The 20,715-nt window shown below is 54.8% G+C and overlaps 1 protein-coding gene across 1 annotated transcript in view; it reads right to left on the bottom strand.

Moving 5' to 3' along the window:
- GNG7 (G protein subunit gamma 7) overlaps positions 1-20,715 on the bottom strand; it is a 134,499-nt gene that overhangs the window by 78,107 nt on the left and 35,677 nt on the right. The window contains exon 2 of the mRNA XM_037505021.2: positions 15,877-15,933. The gene's annotated coding sequence lies outside the window, so the exon portion shown is untranslated. The remainder of the gene's footprint in view (positions 1-15,876; positions 15,934-20,715) is intronic.

Here is a 20,715-nt window from a genome sequence, read left to right on the forward strand (position 1 = left end):
CTCTTTCAGGGAGGCTGGCCTGACCCAGCCCAGACCTGCAGGCCGGCCCGCAGCTCTGACCCTGCCTGAGGCCGGGAGCCCTGAACCCCACTGGTCTGATTGAAAATATGAAACCAGCCAGGCAGGGCCAGGGCGTCCCCCCAGACACCTGGCCCTTGGGCCCCGTGACTGTCCCCTATGTTCCACCCATGGCCTCTGGCCCTGCTCCACTGGCCCTGCCCCTCCACAGTCCCCACACCTGCCTCCAGGGACACCCCATTCCCTCCTAGGGTCCTGCCTTCTGCCTCTCCCCACCTCTCCAGGTTCCACTGGGCCCTTCCTCAGAGGCCCTCCTAAGGCCCCCAATGACACTGCTGCCCTTCTTGGACCCCCAATTCCAGCAATTTCCTTATTTTCTTCTTGTTCATAAGCCCGTCCTAGTTTCTGAGTGTCTGTCCTTGGAGGGCACTGATTTATTCGCTCTGAGTCACCATGTGTTCTGGCACTGGGTGCAGCGAGTGTGGGCACTGGGTCAGTATTTGCTGCCATTTCACCCTGACGCCAGGCCCCGAGGACAGATGTCTCTCCTCCCTCTCCTAGACCCTGGCTGGAGCTCTCTGCCACACGTGGCTTTTGTTGTCTTGTTTTCTTTTAATTAAGTGTCTCATTTGGAATAATTTGGGACTTAGAGAAAAGCTGCAGCGACAGCAAAGAGAGTGTCCCTCATCTTCCACAACCAGGGTGTGTTTGTCACAGTTGGAGAAGTGACATGGGACACTTTACTCAGGTTTCACTAGTTTCTCCCCTAATTTCCTCTTTTTGTCCCAGGATCCCACATGGCAGTTGGTCTGCGACTGTCTCTGGGCTGCTCTTCATCATCTCCCATTAATTATTTTGGAAAAGATGGTTATTTTCCATTAAAAAAATATCATTTTGCTTTTTAGCATTATTTTAAAATGAATTAACAAATATTTAAAATGTTCTGTTTTAATTGTAAATCTGGCAACTGTCAATAAAATATAACTCATGAAACAAATGTTCTCTGTAATAGGACCAGAAAGTTTGAGAACCTCTGGCCTAAACCAGGGTTCACAAACTATGATCTGAGGGCCACGTCTGACACTTGGTGTGTCTGTGTAAATAAAACTTTATTGGCACACACCACACCTGCTCACATATTGTCTCTGTCTCCTTGTGTACTACAGGGGTGTTGCTAAAATGATACAGCACAAACAGTCTGACTCTAAAAACATTACAGAGCTTAAAGTCTGGCCCTTTCCAGAAAAAATATGCCAAACCCAAGCCTAGATCATAAGAAATTTGTGGCAAATGTTTGTTAACAATCAAGCCAAACCCTTATCAGGTGGTAGGGCTTCCTCTCCCCAGACAGTGGAGTACTTAGAAATGTTCATCATTTTTCAAGCAAACAGCATGTGAAATATCACTTGGCCATGAAAAGGGGGGCAGCTCTGACAGTCGCAGCCAGGGAGAGGGGCCCTGAACACGTGATGCTCAAGGAGAGAAGCCAGACACACGAGGCCATGCAGTGTGAGTCCGCTGATGAGAAACGTCCAGGACAGGCACAGTCATAGTGAGAGAAAATGGGTTCCTAGTGTCAGGGGCTGGGGTAAAAGGTGGTGGTTGATTGCTGATGGGGACTGTCTTTTTGGAGCAATGGAATGCTCTAGAATTAGCTAGTAGTATGGTTGCACAACTATGTAAATGTACTAAAACACACTGAATTATACACTTTATTTATTATTTTTTTAAAGATTTATTTATTTATTTGTTTGTTTGTACATACAAGCACTGGGTACAGTCAGAAGCGCGGGAGGGTGAGAGAATTCACCAGAGCCAGAGCGGGGAGCAGAGCAGGCAGAAGGACCGAAGTACACTACTGAGGGGAGCAGCGGGTGGCAGGAGAGGTCTGCGCGCCATGTGGGACCCTCCTCCCGTGGCCGGGGAGCAGCCGGGGATCGAACCGGCGCTGCAGAGGCCGTGGGCAGCTTCGCAACCCAGCGCTCAACCGCTGCGCCACCGGGGAGGCCCTGAATTATACACTTTAAAGGGAGAAAACTGTATATTGTGTGAATTAAATCTCAATAATTAAAAAAAAATTTTAACTTGAGAAATAAGAAAAAGTGCCAGCACCCCTGTGCTTTGGCTGCTTAGAGCATCCTGTTTCATCCTTATATGCAGGGAGCTAGCTTCTCCCTAGCTTCTCCCATCGCACACCCAGAGCCGGGGCCACACACTGGGTACCGCAGGAGTCGCTGAAGACACACGTTCAACATGCTAGAAAGGGGGAAACTCAGGATCGGCTCCTACCCCAGCAAACAGGAAAGACCTCCAATAAGAACGCGACGCTTTCAAGCTATTAAAATCAACAGAGAGGGCCTCCCCGGTGGCGCAGCGGTTGAGCGCTGGGTTGCGAAGCTGCCCGTAGCCTCTGCGGCGCCGGTTTGATCCCCGGCTGCTCCCCGGCCACGGGAGGAGGGTCCCACATGGCGCGCAGACCTCTCCTGCCGCCCGCTGCTCCCCTCAGCAGTGTACTTCGGTCCTTCTGCCTGCTCTGCTCCCCGCTCTGGCTCTGGTGAATTCTCTCACCCTCCCGCGCTTCTGACTGGACCCAGTGCATGTATAAACAAAACAAACAAACAAACAAATAAATAAATAACATGCCTCTATAAAAAAAAAAACTTATTAAAAAAAAAAATCAACAGAGAAGCGATTTCAGGGAAATGTCCCAGCCGTTGGTGGGCTTCTTAGGGCCACGATGTCAGACCCCTGGGAGGAGTCGGGGGGTGTCCTTGTGCCACTGGCACCCCTAGCTGGCAGTTGGTGGTGTGCAGAAACCCAGTTTGCGTCTGGTCTACACTCATGGCTGCTGTGACCTTGGGTAACCTCCCCCAGCTGAGCTCCAGTTTGTTTATAAAAGAAGGGAAAGCCCTCTGGGCGGAGGACTCCCAAGGTCAGCAGCTGCATCTGGACAGAAAGACTCAAACTCAGCTTGCACAACCCCGGGCCTGGCCAAGATCCTTACTCCTGCAGCAACCCCTCCGTGAATGTCCCATCTGTTGTTTCCTCCCACACGCCCCCTACTCAGGACTGAATTCAACCTGCCTCTTAAAAAGTGATTGAAAAATCTCCCCCACAAAACTCATCTACCCAAACCTCCAAAGGTGACTTGAATGAGCTCAATTGTGACCCCAGATCCCCATGTTGAAGCCCTGATCCCCAGAATCTCAGAATGTGACTGCACTTGGAGATAGGATCTTTAATGAGGGACTTAATTGGATTAATCAGTAGTTAATGACGCTGTTCGGGTGGGCTAGTCCAGGAGAGTGGTCTGGCAAGCGCAGGAGGCTAGGAGCAGACCCGCACAGGGAGACCAGGTAAGGACACAGGGAGAAGTCGGTGTCCACAGCCAAGGAGAGAGGCCCCAGGAGGAACCGGCCCTGCCAACACCTTGATTTGGGGCTTCCAGCCTCCAGAACTGGAGAGAAGAAACGTCTGTTGTTTGAGCTGCCAGTCTGGGTGCTGTTCAGGCAGCCTGAGACACTGACACGGTGACCTTATTTGGAAATAGGGTTGGTGCTGAAGCCATTAGTTAAATGAGGATGAGGTCACACCAGAGTGGGCTGGGCTCAAAGGCAGTGACTGTCCTCATAAGAAGGAGAGACACACGGCAGAGGCCACGTGAGGACACCAAGCCTGGAGTGCTGAGCCCACCGGCAGGACCCGAGGATTTCTGGAAAGCACCAGAGGCTGCGAGAGGCAGGAAGGACCCTTCCCTGGAGCCTCAAGAGGGAGCTCAGCCGGCCATGCCTTGATCTCCAACTCCTCAACTCCAGGAGCAGGAGATAAATCTCAACGGCTTTGAGATGCTCCCTGTGCAGTGCTCTGTTTTGGCCACCCCAAGACCTGATGTGGCCCAGTCCCTGCTCCCCACACTCACTTTATTGAGGAGTCAATTTAACCCACCTGCCTTCAAACACCACTCTGATTACCAAGGGGTCAGCCTCGCCCGTGTCCTTGCAAACAGCCACACTGCTGCTGAGTGACTGTCACAGTGTGTCTTTCCCAGATTGCATCTCTTCTTACAACTTCTGTGATGAACCATATTAGCCCAGCCTGGCTGCCATCACAGGACTTCACAGACCAGGAGACTGAAACCACAGACATCCATGCCTCACATTTCCGGAGGCTGAAATCCACGATCAAATTTGGGCCTCCCTGGTGGCATGGGGGTTAAAGACAGCTCTATCAAGATATTACCAGCCACTGCAGCATGAATTCGATGCCCAGCTGACCCACATGTCGCAGCAGCCCTCTCCTGACTCGCCCGCTGCTCCCCTCAGCAGTGTATTTCAGTCAGTCTGCCTGTTCTGTTCCCCACTCTGTCTCTGGTGAATCCTCTCACCTCCTGCACCTCTGGCCTGCACCCCAGCTCTTGTATGCATAAATAAATTTTTAAAAAGTTGCCAGCATGGTCTGTTCCTTGTGACCCGCAGACTTTGCCTTCTCCCCAGCACAGCAGTGGGGAGCGCCGGCCTCTCCTTCTCATTATAAGGGCACTAATCCCATGGGGACCCCACCTCATGACCTCATCTATCCCAATCATGCCCAAAGGCCCCCCTCCAAATGCCATCCCATAAGGGATTGGGGCTTCAACACATGAATTGGTGTGTGTGGGGGGGCACAATCATTCGTCCACACGTGTGAATTAATTATTCCCATCAACTGGGGGCAGGTCTGTGGGATGGTGCCCCCCCCCCCCCACCGCAGCATGCCCAGGGCTGCACACACACAGATCTGCAGACCTAATGGTCCCTCCCCTTTAAACTGCTTTTTTTTTTTTTTAAATAGCTCATACAACGTGCATGACTATGGTGGAAGCTTTAAGCAAAAAGTTAGGATGGAAGCTTCACAAGGTCGAAAACCCGAGGTGGGTTAGGGATGATTAATAAGTGATAAAACCGGCCATGGAAGCTTCCAGGAATCGGGGGTGGGGGCAGAGACGATCATCAGTTACAGAAAACCAACCCAACCTGACCGGAAGGCAATGAAGTCCACAAGCAATTCCATGGCAGAGCGCTGTAGGACACCCTCGCTCTGGCGAAATGCAGGTCTTGCCCTGAGAGGCCCACCTGTGCCTGCAGGCGTCTCTCATTAGCCTGCCCTTCCAAAGGACCTTTGTTCGCATCTATGCAAACATCCTTTTTGTCTTTTTCCTTAATAAAACTGTAGAGCAGCTGAATGGAGATTGTGCTGAAACCATTCTCAGAGGAACCCCAAAACCACGCTCACCCAACCCCGACAACTGAACCCAGCAAAATGAACTGTCAGAGACCACGCCCAGGGCGTGGGCACACCTAGAGAAAGACCCAGAAGCCAGCAACAGCAGCTGCCCCAGGAGAGGGGCCAAGCACTGGAAGCAAGGGTGGTGCAGAGGCTTTGTCTCCACCTGATGCCATTGTGCCTCAAGGGGAGGGGCCTACTTATTTGTGTAAAACATGTTTTTCTTCCTCTAGGTTTGTGGGCCCACGTGTGGTTGGGGGAGGGGAGCCAGGGCCTGGCCTGGGTACCTGATTCCACAGCTCAGACCTGGCCATCCCCCTGCAGGCTGGCATCCAGGTGTTGAACCAGAACACCTGAAATTTGGTATTTCATAGCCCAAAGAAATAAAGCAGAAATGAGAACAGATATTTGCACACCAGTATCCACAGCAGCATGGTTCACAGCAATCGAGGGGTGAAGCAACCATGTGTCTATGGACAGGCCAAAAGCTGCGCACAGTGTGGTCCTGCAGGCCACGGAAGATCACTCAGTCTTGAGAAGGAAGGAAGTTCTGAAAACCACAGTGTGGATGGCCCCGGGGAACGTGATGCTCAGTGAACTAAGCCAGACACAAAAGGACGCGCTGAGTGATTCACTCGCAGGAGGGCCCAGAGGAGCAACAGCCACAGGGACAGGAGTAGATGGGGGTGCCGGGGGTGGGGGTGAGTGTGATGGGGACAGAGCTCCAGTTTGGGAAGATGAGAAAGTTCTAGAGCTGGAGGGCAGGGACGGCTGCTCAACAATGGGCGTGCTCAATGCCACTGTGTATTTTAGTGTCTGTGTATTTTACTACAGTTAATAATAAAAAAACGAACGGCCAGATGCTCACAGCCCTGCCTCTGCCCTGGAGGTGCGTGTGCAGCAGCACAGCCCTTGGGCATACGAGGTCACGTGTGCCTCTCACTCAGGGGAGCATTCCCAGCCACAGCGCCTGCTCCCCCTGGAGATGGCCAAGCGAATCTGAATTTTCTGGATCCAGAAGAGCAGGTTAACCAACCTTTCTGGATGATTCCAGGGGAGGGGGTGTGGTAGAGAGAGGGGATGAGGAAACCCAGCACCCACCTCCCCACCCCAGCCATCGCCCCCAGGGCTTTAGTGGTCATGGACAGGCCCCTTCCACGGGCCAAGCTGTCCCTGCCCAAGAACAGGAAGACAAGGCCCACTGAGGACACAGCTGTCTCCCCTACCCTGGATGTGGGGCGGGGGTCCCCAGCAGCTCTTCCTGGGGGTTGGGGCGTGAGGGTCCTGTGGGCTGCTTTCCAGGAGCTCTGCATTCTAGCTACAGGACATGTTACTTTCTTGCCCACAGTCAAGGGGGAGGTCACTGGGACAGCAGGACCCATTTCATTAATTCGTGAGCACCCCTGGGCATCAGGGGCACTCAGCACCCCAGATCTTACCAGAGAGAAACTGAGCTGGGAGCGGGTGTCTGACTGGGGCCTTGGAGCGGCGGGAGGCTGTGGGCAGTGGGGTGGCTTCCCCACAGCAAACCTGGCTGAGTCGGGGCGTTGTAGAAGCAGGCCTGAACCCACTGGGACTCTGCCCACCACCACTGGGGGTGACTGGGCACCCTCACCTTCTCTCCACCTTGTCTCCTAATCTGGAAACAAGGAGGTTGGCCTCAGTCAACTGACTGTCAGGGGTGGGGCTCTAACTCACTTCAGCTCCCCGGCCCCGGGGAGCTGCCTGTGCCTGTGGCCTCCTGCTCCCTCTCCCGCCTCTGCTCCGGCACACATGCTCCACCACCTGTCAGCCCCAGGGCATTGTCAGCCTCACTCAGACGTCACCTCCTCCAGGAAGGCCTCCCAGAGGGCCCAGATAGACCCCGGGGTGAGTACCTGCCGTCTATCTCAAGCAGTGTGGTCATCATCACACGTCTCACCTGGGCAAAGTGCGGGGACATCTGTGGTGGTCATGGCTGGGGTGCTCCTGGCATGGAGTGGGTGGGGGCAGGGATGCTATTCCACACTCCATAGTGCCCCAGACAGGCTCCCAGAGATGACCAGGCCTGAAGCCCAAAGTGCAGGGGGGCACACGGGGGGAGATCCCAGAGTGGAATGATCAGCTCAACCCCCTGAAACACAGACACAGGGCACCTGCTAAGGGTTTGCCAGCCCCCAGTCCCCGGGCTGTCCTCCCGCCTGCTCTGCATGCTGTGCTCACCCCAAGCCCTGGTGCCTGTAGGGGCACCGCAGCTGGCAGCCTGAGTATTGTAAACACCGCGCGGGAGCCCCGCCAGCCTGCTCTGTCCCTCCCGCTGCTCCTGGCCGTTGAGTCTCCTGAGGCTCATACGGTGCTGCTCCCAGAACTGCCTCTCAAGTGGCAGAGCTGCGAGCCAGCAGGAGCAGGGCAGGGAGCCAGGGAAGGAGTGTCACACCCCAGGAGGCGAATCAGCTCGGGCTTCGGCACCGATGACTCAGCCTCGGAGCTGCAGGTGATCCTACTCCTTTCAGGAGACAATGACGTTCTTGGGGTTCCGTTCACTGTCCCCGACAACGCATCACTTCTGTCCTGGAGGTCAGGTGAGGATTTATCCCAGGGATTCACCCCTCCCTTCTGTCACTCACTCACTAAATATCTGGAGGTGTTGGACAGCCCGCCTCAGGGAGAGCAGGGCCCAGGCTGGGGACACGCACAGCTAATGAGAACGTTGCAAGGTCACCAAGTGCCCCGGGCCAGTTGCCCGGCCTCCCTGGGCAGCTGTTTTCTCCTCTGTGAGATGGACATGATCGTGTCTAATTAAAGGAGATTGTTTGGGGTTCAGGCTGTGCCTGTTGGCTAAGTGGCCAAACCCAGAGGTGGAAACAACGGTCCCCTCTTGGGTTCTCTGTCGGGAGGCAGGGTGCACCCCGGCCTTCCACCCCGGGGCTCCCGGCTGCTTTTAAGGGATTGACGGGGCTGTGCTCTCACCTGGAGCTCGGGGCCCTTTTCAAGCTCACTCAGATGGTGGGAAAAGGCATCTTGCCTGTGGCTGTGGGATGGGGTCCCCACCTTCTTGCTGGCTGCTGGGTGGGGCTGCCCTTGGCTCCTGGAGGCCTGGGGCTGTCTGTTTGCACCTCCTGATGAGCTCTCTCTCCCCCTGCCTCTGTCTTTCTGTCTTGACTGTTTCTGACCCCCCTCACCCCCACCGCTTTGTTGTGGCAATAAACACACACCCTAACCCCAACTTGGCATCTGTGGGAGCAGGGCACTGCAGGATTAGGTGTGAGAAGCTCTCCCCACCGCAGGGATGTGGGGTCCTGCACGCTCCCACATCAGCCGAATCTGCTGCACCTGTGACAAACAGCACAGCAGCCTGCACGCACCTGGCCCCACGCAAACTTCCCGTTTTTCTCTCATAGTTACGTGAGATGCCACCACTGGGGGGGAGCTGCGGGGGCTGGGTGGGTGCAGGAGATCACGCTGTATGATTTTGCAACTTCCTGTGAATCTGCAATTCTTTAAAAATAGAGGTGTTTTTTCATAATTAGGTGAAAGCTTTTGGGCATGTTTGTATGTAACTGGGACTGAGCATGCCAAGCATTCTTCACACATCTTGCCCAGCCCTGCCCCTCCCCCAGAGCCCTGGCAACACCCCCTGCAAGGAGACGTCAGATCAGAGGGCGGAGGTACCACTGCTGGACCCAGGTTGAGGCTCAAGGCTGGCTGTGTCTCTGCTGGACCCTTCTTCCCCTTTGTGGCCACCAGGATCCTGAGAGCCCCCACATCCTGCCCCCTGCTGAACACGGCTGGTAACCCCACCCCAGTGTGGGCAGGTCCCGTGAACATGATCACACCGTCCCCCTGGTTAGGACTTCTGTAGGGAGGAAGGGATTTGGAGGATGGCAGTAAGGTGTCAAAACACATCCTGCACACAGTTGCCGTGAGTAATCAGAAGGGGAGTCACCGGGCAGGTGGGACTGACGTACGGAGAAGGTCACAGGCTGGGAAAGGCCTAAGAGTGGCTGCACAGAGCTAAGAATTGTCCCTACTCCAGCTAAGAAGAATCTGGGAACCTTACTCCAACAATCACTGGCTTCTGCCAACAGTCTGGGTCAGCAGGTCAGTCTGGAAGTGGGTCCCGCCCCCGGCAGCCTGGGGTGAGAACTTGGCCACGGCCACACCAGGTGAGGCAGGGAGCAGGAGCAGCTGCGCTGCGGACAGGCCTCATCCTGCAGAGCCAGGGGCCAATGGACAAGTGGGGCTTAAGCTGGCACACTTGGGGTGACTTGTCACACAGTGATGGCCAGCTGAGACACTGTGCTGTCAGGCCAAGACACCCGGGGACTTTCCTATCTCCCCACACATGGGGGCTCCGAGGTCCTGCCCCTCCACCCTGGGCCAAGCCAACCTGCCGGGCTGCCTTCCTCAGTGCATGTCAACCTCTGACCTTCAAGATGACCTGAAGGTTGACCTAGCAACCGTCACTCTGGTGGGAGGGAGCACCCTCTCCAGCACAGCTCCCTGCCCTCCCTGCCGGGTTCTGTGTGGCATTGTCCCCACCCCAGGGAGGCTGCCCAAGAGTGGTTGCCTAGCAACAGGCACACATTGCCATGTGGAGGGTCTGCTGCCCTGTGGCCACCTGGGCTGTTCAGGTCCCACTGCCCCACCAGCGGATCCCCTCCTCGGTGGCCTTGTACGAAAACACTTCCGGGCCTCAATTTTCAAACTGATAAAACTGGGTGGTGGTGCTAACCAGTGCACAAGGGGATTAGCTGAGAAGCTCCTGCTGTACCCTAGCCCGCAGGGTCCCCTACAGTGGGTGTGTTTACAGGGGTGTGGGTGGGACATACAGTGATGGCACAAGATAGAGAGTAAGAAAATGCTGGAGTTCACCCTGAAGCAAGGATCCTGGGTCTCCCCCTCAGCACTGTGGCACTTGAAACCAGGTCGTTCCTGGTTGTGGGGGTGTCATGGGCACTGCAGCATGCCAGGGGCACCCCCCGGTTGTGATGGCCGCAGATGTCCTCAGATGTTACTCAGTGTCCCCTAAGGATTAGGGGTTCCCACTGACATCAGGAAACTGCATTTCATCATCATCTGACCTCCTAAGGTTCTGGGGTACTGCACTGAGTTCGGGGAACAGAAGAGCTGACTCCCAAATACCAGGAGCCCACTCTGGTTTACACCATCTGCCCCATCAGGAATTTACTAGCATGAGTAGGGACCAAACTCAATTTTTTCCTGAATAACTATTGCAGGACTCTCTCCCTGGGCACTGCTGACATCAGAACCCAGTCTTCCTTGGAGCCGGGGAAGGGGGGCTTGGGAAGAGGACATCCTGGGCGCTGTGGGACATTGAGCAGCAATCCTGGCCTCCACCCACTTGATGCCAGGAGCCATCCCAGCTGTGACAACCACAGATGTCCCAGGCAACACCCAGTGTCCCCTGGAGACAGGATCACCTCAGGTGGAAGCCTGGGGTAGGGGTCAAGTATGCATGTGGGAGGCCCCTGGGCCTTGGAAAGCTGCCTGTGTCCTGGGCTCCAGGGTGATCTCCAGGGTGGAGTCTGCAGGGGAGGGGGTCTGGGGCATCGTGGGCTGAAGCAGGGCCCCTGAGCAAGTCCAGAGCAGCGCCGGGTAATTACATATGCACCGTGTATGTTTTCTGTGGGGAAGGCAGCAGAAGACTGTGACCCTCTGTGAGCAGAACATTTTAAGGTTTTGACTGTATGTTTTGGCAGTTCTTTCAGGAGAACAACTTGTCCAGAGAAAGAACTGATAATAATGTGAATTTCAACATGCCCAGGGCAGATTTAAGGCGAGTGACCAACCAGGGAAAAAGAAACTCACTGTGCTTTGCATGCTGGCGTTGGAGTTTGCTCCCGGCACAAGAGCCACCCTCTCGAGATAAAAGGCTCCAGCAACGCTTTCAGCAGGAATGCTCGAAAGCTCCCAGGAGAACAAGGAGCCAGCAGGAAAACACACTGTGTTTGTAGGCCACAGATTTCCTACACCATGAGCAAGGAGGCTGGAGAAATGCAGGTCCCTCCCCTCTGCACTGGATGTGGGGGCTTCGACATGGGGTCACTCTCTGTGGGGGCCCTTCTGAGCACTATGGGGTGTTGATCAGCACCCCTGGCTGCAGCCTACTCAATGCGAGGAGCCCCCTCCACAACATGACAGGCCCCGGTGTCCCCAGACCTTACCCAGCATCCCCTGAGGGCGGGCTTCCTCTCTAAGAGTCACTGATTTAGCCCAATATATGCAAAGTGACACTCCACCCAGGTGCCCAACGGCTGCCATACTGGACAGGGCAGCTCTAGACACAAGGTCACGTCCGGAGGAAGGCCAGCACCACGACAGCCCGGAGAGGCGCTCGGGTGACCCCCTCGGGTGAAAGGGACAGCCTGTCTCACCACAGTTGTTCCCAAGGGACGCTCATGTGCCGCTCCACAAGGCCAGAATTAACCTGCTGAAGTCCCAGCACCCCCAGAGCTCCAGGACAAGGGAAGATCCGCCCCATGGAAACGTGTCAGTGTCTGGGGTGGGGGGAGGGGGTCTGCTCCTGATGCTGTAGGGCCAGGCAGTAACCACCTCCATGTCTGTACCCAAGGCGGAAGCCACACCCAAAGACAGTGGGGGCTTCAGGGGACACTGGGGCAATTCTACACGCAGAGACCTGAGGGGCGCTGAGATCAGTCATTTAGGTTACTCCCAAAGGAGAGGCTTTGTGGGGTTGGCCTGGGGTAGAACCCAGTCATGGCTTCAGGGATGGGAGAGGGGGAGTCCCAGAAACAAGACCCTGTGCTTGGGGGTGGGGGGATGTACAGCCAGACTCCCACACCCATTCGTATTCGCTTCCCTGGTGCAGCCTCTGCTCTGGCCACTGGGTCATGTCAGATCCAGGATGGGGTTGGTAGGTGTGAACACCAAGTCCCCCAAGATCCCAGAGTTCATGCTCTCTGCCTCCCTTCTCTGCCTGACAGAAGGGGCTGACTCGCAGATGCTGGTTCCAAGCAGCAAGCAAGGAGGGGGCTGAGAGGGACAGGGGGACCTTGGGATGCTTGGTGCTGAACTGAAACACTCCAGAGAATGGGGATGGGTTGTTCATAGGCCTCCAAGAAGGGTCACAGCCAGATTGAAGACACCTGGGATGCCCACCTGCACCTACCTGCATCTCCACCCGATGCGCCCCCTCCCCCATGAAGGCTGGGCACCACTGGACAGCATCGTGTACCTTTTCTGCCCCCTAGTGGTTGTCAGTGAGAACAGCAGCATTCTGGCAAATGTCCCCAACATTCCAGAAGCAAATTCCTGCAAATGCCCAACTCCTGCATCATCGCTAGCTCCGTGTCTGCAGAAATTCAGAGCAATGCTGGTGTTTGAAGAACCAGAGCACTAGTTCTGCTGTCAAGATGGGCGACCCTGGCTCAGGGACATGCCGGCTCTCCTGAGAGGTGGCCACTCAGCAGTGGGAGACCTGGTCAAGGTCTCAGCGCCTTCATCTCCTCCCGTCTGGGGAAGGTGTGTGCCAAAGCACCCCCATATATTGTTAGGGAGCAGTGTGTAAGCACCTCGGCAGAGCTAACAGTGCCTGGCACACAGGATGTGTTCAGGGAGACTATTAACTGAGAGATGATCGGGGAAAGCCTGCCATTACCCACTTCAGGGCACCCCTACAGGAGAAACAAGGCTCCTTGGTAAAAGAGAACCCCACAAGACCCTCCATGGTACCAGCCCACTGAATAAATCTGGCCCCTTCCAACAGGGTCTCTCCCACTGCCTGTTGACATCAGGCCCAGTCACTCTCAGTGGGGAACCATCCTGGGTATGATGGAATGTTAAGCAGATCCCTGGCCCACTCCATGCTAGCAGCACCCCATCTGACAGCCCCAAATGTCCCCACCCAGGGACATCAGACTCATCCCCAGCTGAGACCCACTAACACAGTTAAATTTCATATGGCGCAAAGATTTAAGTGTAAAACATTCCATCTGAACAACTGGTGAATTGTTCTCTACAGTCTCACGATCTGGAAGCATGCCGTACGGAGCCCAGAGCGGGGCGTGGGGACACAGAATAGCTAAAAATCCCCTATTGCTCAGTAGAATATTCACAGCCTACGTGGCAAATACCAGGCAGTGTCTGAGAAGTGCAGAAATAGAGGAAGTTCCACCAACCAGTGAGAGAAGAACCCAAATAGCGAGGCCCGAAAAGACCTCAGTCAGGCAGCCCACAGAGAGCACCCGAGAGAAAAAGCAGTCTGCCCAGTAACCGAGGAGGCTAAGCAGCAGCCCCGTAAATGCCCTGGCTTGTAGGTGGGCAAAGACATACAACTAGTCAGGTGGGTGTGGAAATGAGCCGAGAGGGGAAATGGTGCATTTCTGGAAGTCATGAGACTGGATGTCAAAAATGTAAATGAGAACACCCCGATTTAAACACACCCCCCCACAAACCTACTTGCAGAAATTGACCCCCCATGATAGAGAGTTTGCCCCAGGTCATCATCCCACAGCACAGCAAGCAAACCAACAAAAACAAAGAAGAGGAAAAGAAAATAAACACCCACAAAGCCCACCAATGGGAGACTCACTAAGCCAACTGTAAATTACTTTTGAAGAAGTGAATTGCCATTCCCCTGTGAGGTGGAATGTTTATCAAGTGTGAGGACAGGACATAGAAATGTAGGTTTGTTGACAAGGGGAGATACCCATCAAGCGACAGGATCACATTGAAAAAAATCTCACTTATCTACAATCACAGGTGTGAATGTAGTTCACAGAGCACCCCACGGATGTCAGCCAAGGTCTTCACCTGGTGGGGACAGGCGTGGTGACTTTGCCTCTCCTGTGTTGTATTTAGTTTCTTTTTATAGACAGTCAGTCTGAGGTTGACACCCAAGGACTTACTTGTCCAGCACGCTGCACACACACACACATACACACACACTTTCTCTCTCTCTCTTTCTCTCTCACTCACACACACACACACACACACACACACACACACACACACACCTGCAGATCAGCAACTTGGGGAAACAGAATCAACTTTCACCTTGTTTGGGAGGTAAACTTACCAGGGCTCCAATCTCAGCTTTTGGTCTCTTATCTTGAACTTCAGCGCAGAAGGTTTCTAGCACAGCTACTCCCCATCCCCGCCCCAGCCTCTGTCCAACACTAGCCACCTACAGAAATGTTCTAGAAATTTCACCTGAATGGAATCGTGTGGTGTTGTTTCTGGGGTCGACACAAAACATGTTAGAAGGGCCTAACTTCTTTTCTTTTATACCCACACACCGGATGGGAAGCTCCAACGTTATAAAGACATCAAATCTCCCTCCAAGTTATTTAAGATAAATAAAATATAATCCTAATCAAAGTTCCATCAGAATTTTTGCTAGGAAAAAATACAGCAGATGTAGACGTAGCCATCTCGAACTTATTTTTGTTATTTGTTCCGCCCACCTTATAAAAGGCACTCCAGGGCCTCCCCTGGTGGCACAGCAGTTGAACGCTGGGCTGCGAAGCTGCCCACAGCCTCTGCAGCACCAGTTCGATCGCCGGCTGCCAGCGAGGGTCTCATATGGCGCACAGACCTCTCCTGCCGCGCCCGCTGCTCCCCTCAGCAGTGTATTTCATCGGTCTGTCTATTCTGTTCCCCACTCTGGCTCTGGTGAATTCTCTCACCCTCCCACGCTTCTGATTGTACCCAGTGCTTGTATAAATAAATAAATAAATCTTTAAAAAAAAAAAAAGGCACTCCAAAGACCTTGGGGAATAAGACAGAGCTAAAAAGGCCTCCCTGGTGGCGCAAGGAGCTAAGCACAGCACTGTGAAGCTGTCCACCGCCTCTGCAGCATGAGTTTGCTTCCCTGCCAGCCAGGGAGCTACACACATGGCACAGCAGACCTCTCCTGACCCACCCGCTGCTCCCTTCAGCAGTGTATTTCAGTAGCTATGCCGGTTCTGTTCCCCACTCTGTCTCTGGTGAATCCTCACACACACACACACACACACACACACACACACAAACACACACACACACCTGCACCTCTGGGTATACAAGAACTATACCCCAGTTCTTGTATGCATAAACAAATAAATCTTTAAAAAGAAAAAAGAGCTAAACAGACAAGAGTTAAGAGGTCAGCATCTTATTACAAAGGAATATTCCTGTGCCCACTGCAGCTTCTAGATCCACCAGGGTGGGCACTGGGCTTTATTCACCACATCCAGTCACTTAGCTCTAACCTTGGCGATGGCCACTGACAGCGGCCACAACAGGGGGTCGGGGGGGCGCAAAGGACCACAGCATCCCAGTGATGCCTCCTTAGGGTGGCTTTTTAGCTAAAAAGCCAAAAAGCCCATAGTGCACTTTCTTACTCTCCACTGCCCCCGTCCTGGGGCTGGAGCCGGCCTCGCCCCACTGCTGCAGGTGATCTGGGAGGCCCCATCACCTCCATGCGCTCTGGCGGACAGGACAGACCTGAGAAGGGAGCAAGGCTAGAGGCTGCACCATGTCCGGCAGGGAACCCCGTGAGCGTCACAGTAAACAAGCTCTTAACTCTGTCTGGGAATGACGGACGCCGGGGCAAGCTCGCGCGCGGACAGAGGAAAGCAACACGCTACTGACCTGCGTCCCAGGCCCTGCTGCCGTCCACACCGAGGTCAGGAGCCAAATGCCTGCTTCCTGGAAGGAAAACGTGACACTTCAGTTCCAGAGAGGTGAGTGTTTGCGGGCATCTGCAATGAAGGGCAGGCCCGAAAAATCTAAAATTATTCTGGGGCCTCCCGGGTGGCACAGTGGTTGAGCTCTGGGTTGCAAAGCTGCCCACAGCCTCTGCAGCACTGGTTCGATCCCCGGCCACCAGGCGAGGGTCCCACATGGCGCGCAGACCTCTCCTGCCGCCCGCTGCTCCCCTCAGCAGTGTGCTTTGGTCCTTCTGCCTGTTCTGCTCCCCGCTCTGGCTCTGGTGAATTCTCTCACCCTCCTGTGCTTCTGACTGTACCCAGTGCTTGTATAAATAAATAACCTTAAAATTAAAAAAACTAAAATTATTCTGAAATAGTTTGTTTTAAAAATAACTCCATAACGACAAAACAAAACAAAACAAAAATTAAATGCCTGTTTCCTTTCTTCAGGTCCAGCTTGGTAGTTGTCAGTAAAAGGCCGGACGGAGAACTGAAATTCCACAAGTGACCTGCAGGTGGCGCTGCCCCCAAGCCCTTTGGGGCTCTGTTGCTGCTAGAATGGAAACTAGCAGGATCTGCAATGTCAGAGGTACCACTTAGCACAGGAGGTGCTGAGAGGTGAGAGGGGTGCCCTGGACAGCCAGGGCTGGCAGCGATGAGAGATGAGAGGGCAGGAGCACCATGCCCATGGACCTAGAGGTCAAGACCTGCCTCAACCCTGCAGGGACCGTCTACACACAGGGTCCTTCAACGTCTGCAAGCTCAATCAAAGACTCCCAAGAAGTTGCAACAACAGTACAGAGGGTCCTGGGCATGCTTCACTCTGCTCCACCAGCGGTGGCACCTTCATGACTGGGGGACATTATCAAAACCAGGAGCCAGTGTCTAATAAATTGGGGATCAATTTTTAGGCATGAAAAAGCCACACAATTTCATGCCATACAAGCCGCCCTCTGAAAGAGCACAACTCAGTGGTTTATGGCCTACTCATAAAGTCCTTCGACTGAAGCCACAACCAATTTCAGAACACTGTGTCACCCCTAAAGGAAACCCCCTCCCCAGTAGCGTCTCCCCATCCCCTCCCCAGGCCTAGCACCATAAACCCACTCCCTGGCTGTGGCTGGGCCTGTCCTGGACGTTTCTCGTCATGGACTCACACCGCGTGGACTCGTGTGTCTGGCTTCTCTCCCTGAGCGGTGAGTGTTCAGGGTCCTCCCCGGGGTGGCAAGTGTCAGAGCTGCCCCCCTTTCATGGTCGAATGATGTTCTCGTTTTGGGGAGCCATGCTGGGCTCATCCTCTCGTCACAGGAGGGACACCCAGGCTGTTTCTACTGGCTATAAACCACACTGCTGTGGACACTCAGGTTTTATGAATCTTTTTTTTCCCCCTTCAAACCTCTTTTCTTAAAGTTATAATTATTGAGGTGACGTTGATTTCCATCACAGTACATGCCTTGGGGTGTAGGTTTACACCTCCACAAGTGTGAGTTACTTCACCCACCCACCACCAGTCATCCTCCCTTGGTCTCCTCCCCCCTTCGCGGTACCCCATCACCCCCCTTCTGGTAGCCTCAGTCACAGTGCAATGTGCTCTTCCCCTCCCGTCTCACCTCTCTTTGCCGCCCTCCCCTCGTGGAGGCCTCAGATCCGTGGTCAGCTTTCAAAGTTTGTGCCTGACCCTTTGTTGGGTTTCTCTATATTCCACATATAAGTGAGACCATCCGGTATTTATCTTTCTCCTTCTGACTTATCTCGCTGAGCACCATCCCTTCCAGCTCCATCCACGTTGCGGCAAATAGCATGAGTTTGTCTTTTTTGGTCGCTGAGTAGCGTGTGAATCATTTTTAAGATGGCTTCTCACTCTGCCCTCACATCTGCCAATGCAAAGCTCCCTTCCCCCAGCCCTTTAACGCCAGCTGATGGCTGTTCTTGGGTCCCTGAACTTGGACTTGAGATGGAGCCGGATGGGCGTGGGCTTCAGCAGAGAGCAGCATGGGCAGAACATGTCCCTGAAGCTCTGTCCCCAGGGCCGCGAGCCAGTCCCACCAAGCTGGCTCTGGGCTGTGCCCTGGGCACCCCTCCCCATTGTGGAGAGCCCCAGGACCCCCCGAAGGGCCAGCAGTAGAGCCAGGAGGTGGGACCCAGAAGGACCTACGTGGCATTTACAAAGCCAGAGGCAAAAGGAACCCCTGACTCAAAAATCAGCACAAATTTCAAGCCAGTGACAGCAGAGCCTGCTCCAGCCAGGCTGCCGGCCTCACCTGGAAGCTGCCCTCAGGAGCCACCAGCAGCACCGACCCCAGCCCAGATGACAGAGCCAGAAGGTAGGGAGCACCAAGTGCCTTGGTCAGAGACGAACTGCTCTTGGAAAGCACATCATTTACATCAGGGGCCATCGGGGGACTGTCAGGACATTCACAGGCCACTGGCTAGTCCCAGGGCAATGCCCACCCCGCGGAGACCCCGCGCTGGGCCCGTTTGCCTCTGATGGTTCAAGGCCAAGTGTCCCCATGAGAGGGGAGGACCCAACCCCAGGGATCACCCTGTGTTCTGGCCATCCAGCTCTGGCAGAGCCTGGCACTCGGGCACTGGTGATTCCTGGGATCTCATGTGTCCTGTCAGTGTCGTAGGAGTGGCCCCTGGAGCAGGAGGAACATGGGGATGATGCTTGGGAAGCGCATGGGCTGAGCAGTTAGCAGTGGGCCTGAGCAAGCCCCGTAACCGGCTACCTCTCGGCTCTGGGCTTTCCACTGTGCCGTGGTGTAGGGTAAGTGAATTAATCAGGCTTTCTGCGCCACTAGCCTCTGTGGCTATCACCAGCGGCCCTGATGTGTCAACGCAGGGGCGCTTGGGAGCGTGGCCGCGGGGCGCGTGTGCCTGGTTGTGGACACCTGGAGCCTGGGTGCGCACGCCTGCGTAAGTGCGCACACCTGAGCCTGGAGGGCAGGGCTGTAAGGGCGGCATCACTCAGCGACGGAGGACGGCTGCGGGAGGACGCGTGACTACAGGAGCGGTAAGGCCACGAGAGAAGGCCGGAGGGAGCCAGAGAGAGCTTACAGAGATTCGTGGCGGGCTGGGAGGCTCGGTTGCCTGCCTAGCCCTAGCCCCCTGCCCCTGCCGGGCCCTTGAATGCCAGCCTCCCTGCCTGGCACGCCCATGTGCACCTCCCTGCCTGCCCCTGAGAGAGCATTAAAGCCTAAAAAATCCACTGAGGGCTCCTGGACTCTCCTTAGCTGTCTGCCAGAAGCCACAGTGAACCTGCCTTGTGCCGCCCTGTGCCTGCGGGCCCCAGACGTGGTCACCTTGAGAAAGGAAGACAAAACTGAACACAAGGCTCTCCTGGTGGTTTCTTTTGTGAATCCTGAAAGCGCCCCTTAGAATAATGCCCCCCAGCTGAGTGGGGGTGGGGGGAGGTCTTGAGCTCCCAGACCTGGGGGAGCAGTTGTGAAATGGGATGCAGGAGATGGAGGGTCCCTGCTGAAGCAAGACAGGCCTGAAAGGACACAGTGACTCATACCTCTTCAGACCCTGTCTCCAGCGAGTTTGGGATGAGGAGCCTCCCCGCCCCCCCCCCCACAACGTCCTACCTGGGGAGGAGACAGCCAGTCACCACCATTTGCTAGAACAAAGCTGCCAGCGCGCTTTCAAAGGGCTTGCATAAGCAACACACATCTGCAGAGACCCGCTGTGTACAAATGCCACTGTGCCTCCCTCTAGAAATAGGGGTCCCTTCACCTCAGCACCCCACTCGGGGACAGGCTGCTGCCCTGAAGACAGACTTTCCTCTGCCTGGGAACAGCCGTCATGCAGACAGGACCACAGTCATCCCCAGGAGGGGGAACCACTGAGTGCGGCTGTCAGCAGGACACTGTACTCCAGGCCCACGAGAGGCTGCTGTGAGTGAGCTCCCTGCAGCTGCTGTCGGCGGCGGGGGCGGGGGGGGGCTGCCACCTAGGGTGACAACCACCCCACTGATCTTAGTTCTGGAGGACAAGCATCTGACACAGCCTCCTGGGGCTAACCCCGCTGGGGCAGGCTGCACCTTGAGGCTTCAGGGGCCCATCTCCTGTCCGTTCAGCCTCTAGAGGCGCTGCATCTGGGCTCAGGCCCTTACTCTACCCTCACAGCCAGACGCGCCTCCAATCCTCCTTCTCCCACTGCAAGGACCCTCCTTGGGAGGACACTGACCCTGTTACCCAGGACCCCCATCTCTGGGGCCTCACCTCAATACCACCTGCAGAGTCCCTTTACCACCGGAGGCGGCCCATTCACGGGCCCCTAGAACAGGGGCACAGCGGTCTTTGGAGGCAATTATTCAGCTGACCACACACTGGAACATCAGATGATGTGAGTGAATTTAGCTATTTAACATTACATGTACAGATGGATCCCCAAAGACTGCATGCCGTGTGAGCTCCTATTTACCCCCCCGCCAAGCTCCTATTTACAAAATTAAAAACAACTCCCCTTTCTAAAATAGATTTGGAGGAGTAAAAATCTACTTAAAAACAGTCTCTCCTTTTTGGGGGCATTCCCAGGAAACAATGAAAGACTAATTTCTCTCTCTCTCTCTCTCTCTCTCTCTGGCTTGCAGTTACCATAGGTTATTAAATGGAAGATACTACTGATTATAAGGCATGTCATCCCCTCCAAGGGAAAACGACACTGACTGCGCCATCGACTGGAGGCTTGGGGGGCACCTCCAAGCTCAGATATTAGGATGCCTGGAGGTGGCTTCCAAGCCGGCAGGAGGCACAGTGAGGCCACCACGGTCATGGTC

The sequence above is a fragment of the Talpa occidentalis genome, unplaced genomic scaffold (assembly GCF_014898055.3).
Source record: "Talpa occidentalis isolate TD23 unplaced genomic scaffold, MPIMG_talOcc4v2.1 talOcc4.12, whole genome shotgun sequence".
Taxonomy (NCBI): domain Eukaryota; kingdom Metazoa; phylum Chordata; class Mammalia; order Eulipotyphla; family Talpidae; genus Talpa; species Talpa occidentalis.